We start from the raw sequence: 12100 nt of genomic DNA, 5'->3' as shown, positions 1-12100 counted from the left end.
CTGTATCGTCGGCATTGTACAGTCACCCAGCCTTCTGACCTGATCCTTTCACTCCACTTCTCACGCGGGCTGCGCGGGATAGCCGCGCTGTAAGGGGCGCCTTATCGCCCCGTCGGAGGTTCGAGTACTCCCTCGGGCATGTGGAGTGTGTGTGTATGTGTGTTGTCCCTAGCGTGAGTTAATAAATCGGGTTAAGTAGTGTGGAAGTTTAGGGACCGATGACATCAGCAGTTTGGTCCCATAGAACGTACTACAAATTTCCAAATTTTCACGCCACAGCATTCCTCTCCACATCAGCTATGATTCTTGGAATCATATTACTTTTGCGTTTAAAGACTTCTCCGCTCGTCAGCAGTGGCCCTGTATTCTTGCTCCGTATTCCCATTCGACAACTTTCATGATCGTGGCAGTCTTTCTCTTTCAGATCTCTCTTCCTCATCATTGTACGAGGGCTGTCCGGAAAGTAAGATCCAGTAGGTCGCGAAATGGAAACCACTGTGAAAATCAAAAATGTCTTAGCAGCAACAGCTAGCTACACCTTCCAGCTACTTCTGCATATAGTCGCCGCTCCGACTCAGACGTTTTTCGTAGCGCCGTACCAGTCGTCAGAGAATGCAGCCGCCTGTGCTTTTCGCCAATTCTCTAATCTGGTCCACAGTTCGTTGTCTTCGCCAAAAAGTTATTTTCATAGCCGGCGGTTCATGTGAGGAGAGATAAAAATGGGAGAGACTCACGTCCGCGCTGTATAATGAGTGACCAAACACTGCGGGAGCGTCGTCGTTGCCCCTGCAGTGTGCGGCCGAGGATTGTCATCAAAAAGGATACGCATAACGTCGACTGAATGACATCAGGCAAAATCTCTCACAGACACACATACTTGGCGGGAGACACTGCTTATCTAGGCATCTTTAAGTGCTCACCGCGCGCTCAGAACTGTAAAGGGCAACGTGACGCGATCTACAGGCGTATTAGAGACACTGCCCAACACATCTGTGCAAAGATTCGTCAGGTTTTCGCTGTGGTTTCCTTTTCGCGCCTGACCGGACCGTACTTTCTTAACAGCTCTCGTAACTACTCTCGCTCTCCATGTTAATCTCGGTCGCTCACGCTTCCTGGCGCTGACCACTTTCCAGGATTTCTTTAGGACATCGTCCTTGCTCCATTCGCCGTGCATGACCGTGCCATTGTAGAGCTCTATTCTCAGTTCTTTGCACAATTGATTGTTCCGTATCCATTATCTCCCTGATTTCTTTTCTGAGCGGTTCTGGATATCCTGGCTGCCGTCCTTTTCCACCCATCTCTACTGCCTGCACTTTGATTCTCTATTGCTCTCCCAGGGTCCATCCTTTTGCACCGTATGGTAATATACTTTGCACTACTGTTGCAAAATCCTCTTCTTGGTTTCCTTCGATATTTCTCGACTCCACAGAACTCAAATTAACACTTTATTTGTCCATCTTGCCTGCTGGATCCTTTGTTTTACATCTACTTCAAAGCTTCCCGAGGAATTGATAATCGATCGTGCTTTTAAACAGCTTTATAGCTTCAATAGTTTCGTGCGGCAGTTATATCCCCTCTATCACCTCCCACTACTAGATATTCTGTCTTGCACATATTTGTTCAAAGTGAACGTAATGCAAATGCTTATATTAACTTCGTTATCAAATGTTTGATGACATTCTCTCTACTTTAAGCTCTCAGTATCTGACCATCGGCGAATAATAATGAGTAGATAGAGCCAAGCTGGAAAGGAAATTCTGTACTTCCGCATGACTGATCCACCACTCCAGTATCATCATCATCATCATCATCATAAGTCGCTGTGCTCATTGCTGAGCGTCTTGACCCCATGAACCAAGCATCCCGGAGGGTTGCCAGCTTCTCTTAGTGCCTGCTGAAGAGGTAGACCAAAGATCTTCTCGATTTGATCCATCCATCTGCTCTCTGCTCCTCCTCTTGGTCTCGTGCTCTCGATCTTTCCTTGCAAGATTATTTTCTCTAAATTTTCTCCACCTCTTCTCACAATATGGCCAAAGAACTGGAGAATTTTTTCGGTGACTCGAAAAGAAAGGCGTCTGGAGATATCGAGTTGTTCAATAATGGACACATTTGTTTTTCTTTCGGTCCATTTTATGCGTAGCATCCTACGCCAGCACCAAAGCTCAAACTCATCAATGCGCTATTTGGCTCTGGCCGTGAGTGTACATGTTTCGCAACCATAAAATAAGACAGAAAACACGAGTGTTTCAACTAGCCGGATCTATGTGCTATTTGTTATTGCTCTGCTCTGCCAGCTCTTGGTGAGCTTCTTCATAGCCACTCGCCGGAGCTTGATTCGTCTTCTTATCTTCACAACCTACCGTGCTGCAGGATATATGAAGGAATGCACGACTTCCATTTCCTTTAATCGACCTGTGAGGTGGATATGTTCTTCTCGATCAGTTATCATGAGTCTATATTTGCTGAGGTTTATGTCTAATTCATATGCTAGACTGTCTTTTATTCTTGTTTGTAGCTCTGCAATTTCATCTTCGCTGTTGGTTAAAGCACATTGTCATCAGCAAAACGAAGGTTGTTGATAGTTCTCCCATCAATTGAGTTGCCTTTGGTGCAACCGTCAAGAGCTTTCCTAATGACATGTTCTGTATAGATGTTGTACAGGTGTGAGGATAGGACACAACCCTGTCTCACACCTTTTGATACTCTGAAAGAATCGGACGTACCAGCACTTGTCTTTACAGCTGCGAAGTGATTATTGTATAGACTTTTGATCAATGCTATCACAAAGGGAGGGACACCAAACTCTGCAAGCACCTACCACAACTTTTCCCAGACAACATAGTCAAAGGGTTTCCTATAGTCATGGAAGCAGATGAAGACAGGAATACAGAACTCTCGCGATTTTTCAATTATTTGTTTTATGTTGAAGATCTGTTTACGATTTCCTGCTTGTTATGTGGATATGCACATATATTTTAAATGGGTCTGCGACACACTGCAACCCAGTCTAAGTCCTTTCGATGTTTTGAATGTCTCACTCATTTTTCTCCCCACTTCAACTGCTGCGTACCATCAGTGGTATATTCTTTGAATTAGGAATACCTAATGTGCTTCTAAACTTATATATTCCATCGATTCTGACAGTCCGTTGGTGGGTACAGGCTCATACGCTTTTCCTAAATCCACTAATCTTAGGCGTACTTCCCGACCCTTTGAATACATGTTCTCACTTATTTGTGTAAGGCTGAAACCTGCTTGTCCCTCTCACATCTTTCCCTCTATCTAATCCTCCAGTCTGGTTTTCAGTATAGCTGTGAAAACTGTGCTGATAGAAGCCATAATATTCATTCTCCTATAATTATTTGGGAGCTTCTTGCTTCCTTCTTTGTAGATAGCAGATATTTATGATACACCCCACTCTCTTGGTATTTTGTCTCCCTCTACAATCTTGTAATTTACTTTAATTAAATAAAATCTTTTGGATACTTATTAATATTACCCTGCAGTGTATGGAATACACTGAATGATGGCGAGTGCATACAAATATGTATATTGAAAGTTATCTTAATAAGAATAATATTATTTTTGCTTACTGGCAGTGTAACCTTATATTCTGGTCTCAAATGAAAAAATAAAATATGCTAGCTAAAGGCTCAACAGTGTGCAATGCTGGCCATAATACTTTGAAATATACATGATATTCTTCTGGCTGATAAATGAAAACATTTTTAAAAACATTTTGAAAAACATATGACCTGGACAGGGAGGCGGTACTGATTGTGGTGAATTACCAACACTGAATTTATTTCTAGCAAAATTATGTTGCAAGTAAAGTTTGTCTTTCCAAAAACATCTGAGAACTGAAGTTACATTAGTCAGAGAAATACATCATGTTTACTAATTGATTCACGAACAATGATATTTATACAGCAAGTATTATCTAACTTCACCAGACCGGCTTAAATACAAATGATCAAATTACATATAGCTCTGTTAACAAATCTTAGAAACATTACAAAAGGGAAATATCTAACTAGCCTATTTATCAAATGAATTTACATATATTCTGGGTTACTGAACAATTCCAAATTATCAGCAAATTCACCTATATTAGTGCACTGACAAAACGAAAGTCATAATTATTTAACATCTTTACCTTGTTTGTGAGAAGATTTCTTATATTAATTTAACACTTGGTGGCTTCACAAAGCACACCACAAAAACTGACTACACCATACTCTTTTACTCATAGACAGCTACCGACAACTGTGCGCCAGCACTCTCTTGTTCCAACACTACTATCTCAGACCAGATGCAGTATCTTTGGCTCTCCGGTCGTTCACAGTCAGCGTTTCGCAATATAGAGTCTACCAGAGACATACATTGTATATAATATAACAGTTTCATTTTACTATACATTAATATTATTTTCATATTCGGGTGCCACATACAGGTGTGCGCCAGTAGACTCCTTTCAATCTGAGTGATCAATTTACGTATAAGTCTCATCATTTGCGGCGGCCCATATTTCCACAATGCCATCACCAGTTCTCCTGGTCCAATTGCCTTTCCATTTCTTGACTTTTTCAGGATTTCTTTTACCTATTCCTCTAGTACACGTTGTATATTACCTAATGCACTGCTTTCGTTGCACGCTTCTGTCATATACACATAACAAAAAAAGTTTTGCTTCACCTCGGTTCCGAGACTTCCGGAAACTATACAGAAAATAGGAATAGAGATCAACATAAACATAATTTCCGCCCTTTTTATTGCGCATTACATCCACACATTGCATGTTGTACCACCATACAGCGAGACCTTTAGATGTCGTGGTCGAGATTGCTGTACACACCGGTACCTCTAATACCCAGTAGTACATCCTCTTGCATCGATGCATTCCTGTATTCGTCGTGGCATTCTATCCACTAGTTCATCAATGCACTGTTGGTCCAGATTGTCCCACTCCTCAATTGCAATTCGGCGTAGATCCCTCAGTGTGGTTGGTGGGTCACGTCGTCCATAAACAGCCCTTTTCAATCAATATCAGGCATGTTCAATAGGGTTCATGTCTGGAGAACATACTGGCCACTCCAGTCGAGCGATGCCGTTACCCTGAAGGAAATCATTCACAAGATGTTCACGGTGGGACGCGAATTGTCGTTCATGAACGCCTCGCTATTATGCTGCCGATATGGTTGCACTGTCGGTCGGAGGATGGCATTCTCGTATCACACAGCCGTTACGGCGCTTTCGATGACCACCAGCGGCGTACCTCGGCCCCACATAATCCACCCCAAAACAGCGGGGAACCTTCGCCTTGCTGCACTCGCTGGACATTGTGTCTAAGGCGTTCAGCCTGACCGGGTTGGGTGGGATGGAGGTAGCCCATAATGTCGCTTGTTCACCATTTCCTGCTGTTCGTAAATGAGAAGTCAGCTGGTGTTTGCTTTAAGGTCAGCTACTAGGTCCCACCTAAGCAAGACCTCGGAAATTGCGACGTATTCCAAGAAGAAGCAACCAAATATTTCTAACAATCAAGAACATAAATTCAACTGCTGCTCGATTCACTCGCAGTGGGGGAAGTTGTGCTGTTAGGTCCCAACCCAAACCACAGTCTCATAAACCGTGACATACTGGGATAAAACAGTGAACTGTTTGTGAGAACCGAAATTACAAGATCGGGCGATTTTCATTGGGTACCGTACACTACTGCCCAATTAGCAACAACTAACGCTAACAAACTGTCAGTTGCAAGAGGAAAGCACTAAAGTATTCTGCTTCAGCAAATGTCAAAAATTTTAAAATACTTTGACGTATACATTGTCACATAATGTCCATAGTCTGAATATTGTTACCATTATTGGCGTCTTTAGCAAAAATAACGTCAAGTAGTTAAACACGTTCGGTGTAGCTATCAAACAACGATAGCATTTAATACATAAACTATGAACTGGGTTATAACATATAAGCATGCTAGTTCGTTTTACATGTGCTGAAGCACAAAATTTTGATGTACGCCACTTCAAAATGAAATAGCGAATTTTATTAATAAATAATCTTAACAGCTCTAGGCGACGATGGGTCTTTCAAAAGATTTTATATCACTCTGAAGCACAATAACGAAAAATTAATATACGAAGCATTTTCTCTTTTCAGTATTGTAAGTAGCCTGTTTGTATGTTGGCAGCGCTATAGACTGTGTCAATATCACTGACAGCGCTCTGCGTCCTCGGCAAGGGATTCTGTGGTTGGACGGACTAACAGTTAGCGAGTGGACAGAGAAGTGTATGGACATGTTTTTCTTAGTGGAAACTCTTTGTTGGTAGGACATGCACTGTAAAGAGAGACACAAGGAAATTTAGGATGATGGATGTTGTTGATGATGTTTGGGCAGTGGAATTATTGACAATTATGTAATGTTTGGAATTGGATGTCACATGAATAAGGTAAAATTTTATAAGTACATTGTTTGCTCTTCAACAAATCTTTCTTTTGCTAACCATATGCGTCCTAGTAGTTAGAGTTTCACTCTCTCTCTCTCTCCGCACGAACAGACCATGAAGGCCCGACGATACTGACCCGCCGCCGTGTCATTCTCAGCCCATAGGCGTCTCTGGATGCGGATACGGAGGGGCGTGTGGCCAGTACACCTCTCTACCGGCCGTATATCAGTTTACGAGACCGGAGCCGCTACTTCCCAGGCCAGTAGTCCCTCAGTTTGCCTCACAAGGGCTGAGTGCACCCCGCCTGCCAACAGCACTCGGCAGACCGGATGGTCCCCCATCCAAGTGCTAGCCTAGCCCGACAGCGTTTAACTTCGGTGATCTGACGGGAACCGGTGTTACCACTGCGGCAAGGCCGCTGGCTAGAGTCTATAGTAGTTAGAATCTTTTTATTTAGCTGGCTGTTTTTGCTACTTGCTGTAATTCCTGTAGTTCGTATTATGAAGATTTTCTATGAGGTAAGTGACTTATGAAAAAGTATGAGTTATTTTTAGAATTTCTTGCAATACGGGGCCATACTTTTGTGTTAATTACTGGAACTCATGTCGTCACTGTGTAGCAGTCAGACTGTGTTGGGATTGTATATTTTGGGTAATAAATGAATTTGTTAAGTTTGAGTTGTCTTTCTCAGGGAAAATTCTGTAGACCAGTGTTTCAATGATAAAAATAAGTAAAGTCTCAGTAGTTTCAGTATATTCCCACAACTCTGTTAAGCTTTCTGGTGAACCTTTTAGATATCGTACTATTAATATTATTAATTAATCTCCATGTCCAACAGTGACGGTCTTCTTTGATTTATTTGTTACTTAAAAATTATTTACTCTGTTAAGCACATTTTTCTTCATCAGGATATGTAGGCTACGGTTTACCACGTATGTTTGCTTACTTCACGAAACATTAATAACAATTCCCAAGAAAATGTAAATGTTATAATTATCATACTAATTCAAATTTGTCGTAGGAATGGAAGAAAGCTGAAGAAAGGGATTGGGGGAGGGGGAAGGAGGGCGGATTGTAGAGTGTCAGTAGAAGTGAAGGATGAACTATCACTTTTACAGGTAGAAAATCATTAGTTTACTTTTGAAATTGTGGAAATATTTGCACTATCACTAATCAGAGTATTCCATACGACAGTGATTGTTATTATGGATTACATGTCTTTTACAAATGCCGTGGGATTTGGTGTACTTCACGTAATTCTGCAACATTTTAGGACAAGCATTTAGAGTTCTGATAATTGTAGACAACGTACCAGCTAGACTAGCGTCCCCAGATGTTAATGTGACGGCTGTCTAGTCCATAGAGAGACGTGGCACGAGGTTAATTTGTCACGATTGGATCTTGCAGGACGTCACGGAGTCGAAGACAGACAATACCAGTAAACGAATCGTTTTCCTTTGTGCTTCTCTGTAGGAAAGGGCACTAAGTTTTGAAAGATCTACAGCCACTCTTATACAATAAATTCCACCAAGGGCAACGTCTTCATTAATACCTTAAAATTTACTGATCTTACTCTCAGAAGCAATATATGGTCATCCGCATGAATATGATAGGTACAATTAGTATAGGGTGTTCAGAAGATGGCCAACAGCCTAGCCGCAGTGGTAACACTGGTTCCTGTCTTGTCACCGAAGTCAGGCGCTGTCAGACTTGGCGGCCCTTCGGTGGGTGACCGGTCAGTCGGTACCGTTGGGCCTTCCGTGGCCCATTCAGATGGAGGGAGAAAGAGCGTGAGAGAGAGTTCAGAAGATGACTCCATGCCTTTTATCACAAAGTTGTTCTTTCTTTATTATGATCCTTATCCCTTTGTTCGAGAATGAATTATTTGGAAATGGATTGGAATGAATGACGATGATTTTACTTAATACACTAATCATTAACTTTAATAATTGGGAGGAACATAAATGAGAATAGACTGATCACTGTTTTCGTTTCGTCGGACACGAGTAGGGCCACTGTAGCCTTCACTTCTCATATTTATTTCATAGTAAGAAGAAACTCTAATTCTGGAGAACGTAGAGTAAGTCTAAATCTTTTCTTTTCTCACCCCGTGCTACACCGAACGTGGGCTACGTGATACGGAGCCCAGCCAAAGTTTTCTGAATTTGATTTCCTATGAAAAGGAAGCAAGTTTAGGAGTCAATGCTCTGTCCAAGACGAAGTCATTAGAGATGCAGGGCAAGCTCGAATTTGCAAGTCCAAGGTAGGAAATTAGTTAAAGCACTTCCAGAGAAATTACCCCGGCATTCATCATATGAATAATGTACGGGAAATTTCACTTTCCAGTCTGACAAATGGAACTTGATTTTCTCTATTCATTTCTATGGGCATCAGATTCAAACAGTGAACGGACAACTCACTAAAGCAGTGTCGGACCAGGAACAGTATTGCGTCTCGCACAAAATAAAATTTCCATTGTTTCTCATTGAAGCTTAAGGAATATTTCCTTAAAATTAGCAATTTTGCTCCTGGAGGTGAGAGACAATTAACCTGCTCGACCTGTCTCACTACTGCCGACGACCCACTGCGAGAGAACCCCGTACGACAGTGGTTTCCAGCTGTGTGTCATGGGGTGTTAGGGTGCCTCGGTGTGGCAGGTCGTCTCGCGAAGACCGAGGTGACTGTGCGAATTTTTATTCTTGACCCGTCTGGAGGTTTTTTGAACTCATCCTGAAACTTGGTTCGTGAATTCTGCCTTTTATCAATGTATTTACTTACACGTAATTCGTATATTGCCACAAACTAATTTTGCTTCTTCATGAAGACTTCAGGATGGTTTTCTGGACAGGTGCAGAGAAAATTACATGCAGATACTTAGTATCCCATTTCCCTTTTCACCAGATACCAAATCGCTGAACACACAGCAGGATATATCTAATATACAAAAGTGTTTCAGAGGCACTGCCCATTGCATCACGTCCTTGCATGGTGCGATGGGTATGCGTGCTTTTGACGGCGCCAGCCGCTGCGATGCGACGTGGGCGCATCCGTCTCTGTTCGTAACTGCTGATATCTGAGAGGCACAGAAAAACACCGTTTACTTCTTCATTGTGATTAAAAAAAAAGAATACTTCGAAACCTAACATAGGTCAGTTGGAACACGTGTATCGCACGCTTCTAGACCTGTGTACTTACTTTCCATACTTTTATCACTGTTATTATGCATTAACTGTTCAGATTTCTGGACCATAGATAGCAATCTATTATGACATTATTTTAAGCAGGTGCATAAAATCTGCTGATCCGACGCGTAGCTTCATTGGGACCCGCCTCATCTCCCCAAGCTACGTGTAACACTACGTGGGCAAGTCTTCTGCACTTCTAGTTCTAACCTTAGAAAAAAATAGGATTTCAAGCTAATAAGTAAGACCGGAGTTTAACGCTGCGTCGACGACAGTGTAATGAGAGACTGAGCCCAATCGAGAATAGGGAAGGATGGGAATGGAAATCGACCATGTCCGTTTCAGAGAAACCGCAGGAACAGTGCCATAAACCAAAAACTGGATGGTTGGACAAAGATTTGACAAAGATCCGACTACAGCGTTTTCAGCACTGAAACACGTTGCTTGGTTAGCATGAAGTCCGTAAGATACCTAATTCATTACAAAGTGTTACAAAATTGCAAGAGGATGAAGGAAGAACTTCTCTTTTCCGTCAAAGGTAGTACCGTGGCTGAAGCTGCTTAACCAGAAAATCAGACTCTGGTTGGCTTGACTGTGATCGGTGCGATGGTTTTTGCGATTGATAGGTCGCGTGGCGTAACAACTGAGCTAACAATTTTAATGGCTAGTGAAAACCACCTCAGCTGTATTATTGCACATTTATTGAGTCATGAACAGTTTCGCTCTTAGAACATCTTCAGGTTGTTCCAAGAGCGCAAATGGTCGTAACAAAGTAAATAACACAGTAATAATATAATTGAAGTGGTTTTCATCAGTCATTAAAATTAGTATCAGTTAAAATGTGATGATCGACATGATCAAGATTATTATCTCATCCTGTTTAGTAAATGTCAGCGTTGCTGTTGTTTTGAGAAATGTCTGTATCTGATGTGCTTCTGTTTGACAGTTTCTGAGTATTGCTTATTTAGTTTTGTCAGTTTCAGACCATTTACATGCTGGTGCATTTTAGTCGTATAAAGTAATTCACTCATAATATTTCTGGATACATCTACATCTACGTGATTACTCTGCTATTCACAATTAAGTGCCTGGCAGCTTCAAGCTATTTCTCTAACGTTCCTCTCTCGAACGGCGCGCGGGAAAAACCAGAACTTAAATTTTTCTGTGCGAGCCCTGATTTCTCTTATTTTATCATGATGATCATTTCTTCCTGTGTAGGTGTTTTCCAACAGAATGTTTTCGCAATCGGAGGAGAAAACTGGTGATTGAAATTTCATGAGAAGGTCTCGTCGCAACGAATTACGCCATTGTTTTAATGATTGCCACTCCAATTCACATATCATGTCTGTGGCACTATTTCCCCTGTTTAGCGATAATACAGAACGAGCCGCCCTTCTTTGAACTTTTTGGGTGTCATCCGTCAGTCCCACCTGATACGGATCCCACACCGCACAGCAATACGCCAGAATAGGGCGGACAACTATGGTGTAAGCAGTCTCTTTAGTAGATCTGTTGCACCTTATAAGTGTTCTGCCAACGAATCGCAGTCTTTTGTTTGCTCTACCCACAACATTATCTATGTGGTCGTTCCAATTCAGGTTATTTGTAATTGTAGTCCCAAACTATTTATTTAGTTGAATTTACAGCCTTCAGATCGAGTAATCGAAATTTAGCGGATTTTTTTTAGTACTCATGTGAAGAACTTCACACTTTCCTTTATTCAGGGTCAATTGCCACTATTCGCACTGTACAGATATCTTATCTTAATTATTTTGCAATTCGTTTTGATCATCTGATGACTGTACAAGGCGGTAAATGACAGCATCATCTGCAAGTAATCTAAGAGGGCTACTCAGGTTGTCTCCTATATCGTTAATATAGATCAGGAATAATAGAGGACCTATAACACTTCCATGGGGAACGCCGGATATTACTTTTGTTTTACTCGATGAAGTGTGCCCCTCAGAAACGAAGCCATTCGAGAACAGCTGTGTGAACGTATTCTTTGATGGGAAATCTAAGATTGCTGTGAATCAGTTCTTCGACTAGAAGCCGTCGTCTTTCGTCGATGACGAAGCCCTTCCTTCCAGATCAGCATTACGCACACCAGGGCGCCCTTGGACACATTGTAGATACTATATTACTACAGCTGCACCTGACACTGCATTTGCTGCATATCATCCTCAATTTGGTCCTCACGATCCATGATAGTCTACCACATACTTTGTAATCACTGTGGCTTTGCTGATTCTGCACTTGCTTTGTTTTGCTGTTAGACGCTTAAAGTTTTACCTGTGATTGACGCTCTACCTACCAACAGTGTTGTCTCTGAAACATGCGCGTTTTCTCCACAGCGTAAAGCAGGGTCGGACACGGCATGCCAAACTGCATGATGTGCGTGCGGCGTGCGAGCTGACGCTCGGCGTGTCTCGGCTTTACTCGGTACATTCTCGGAAGTACTTGTTACAACGC

General features: G+C 42.0%; 1 pseudogene; it reads right to left on the bottom strand.

Annotated features, from left to right (window-relative positions):
* Positions 1-6751: 6751 nt before the first annotated feature.
* On the bottom strand, positions 6752-6869 carry LOC126420100 (5S ribosomal RNA; annotated as a pseudogene).
* Positions 6870-12100: the final 5231 nt, after the last annotated feature.

Source organism: Schistocerca serialis, chromosome 1, assembly GCF_023864345.2.
Source record: "Schistocerca serialis cubense isolate TAMUIC-IGC-003099 chromosome 1, iqSchSeri2.2, whole genome shotgun sequence".
Taxonomy (NCBI): domain Eukaryota; kingdom Metazoa; phylum Arthropoda; class Insecta; order Orthoptera; family Acrididae; genus Schistocerca; species Schistocerca serialis.
This window is presented reverse-complemented; position numbering and strand designations above follow the sequence as displayed.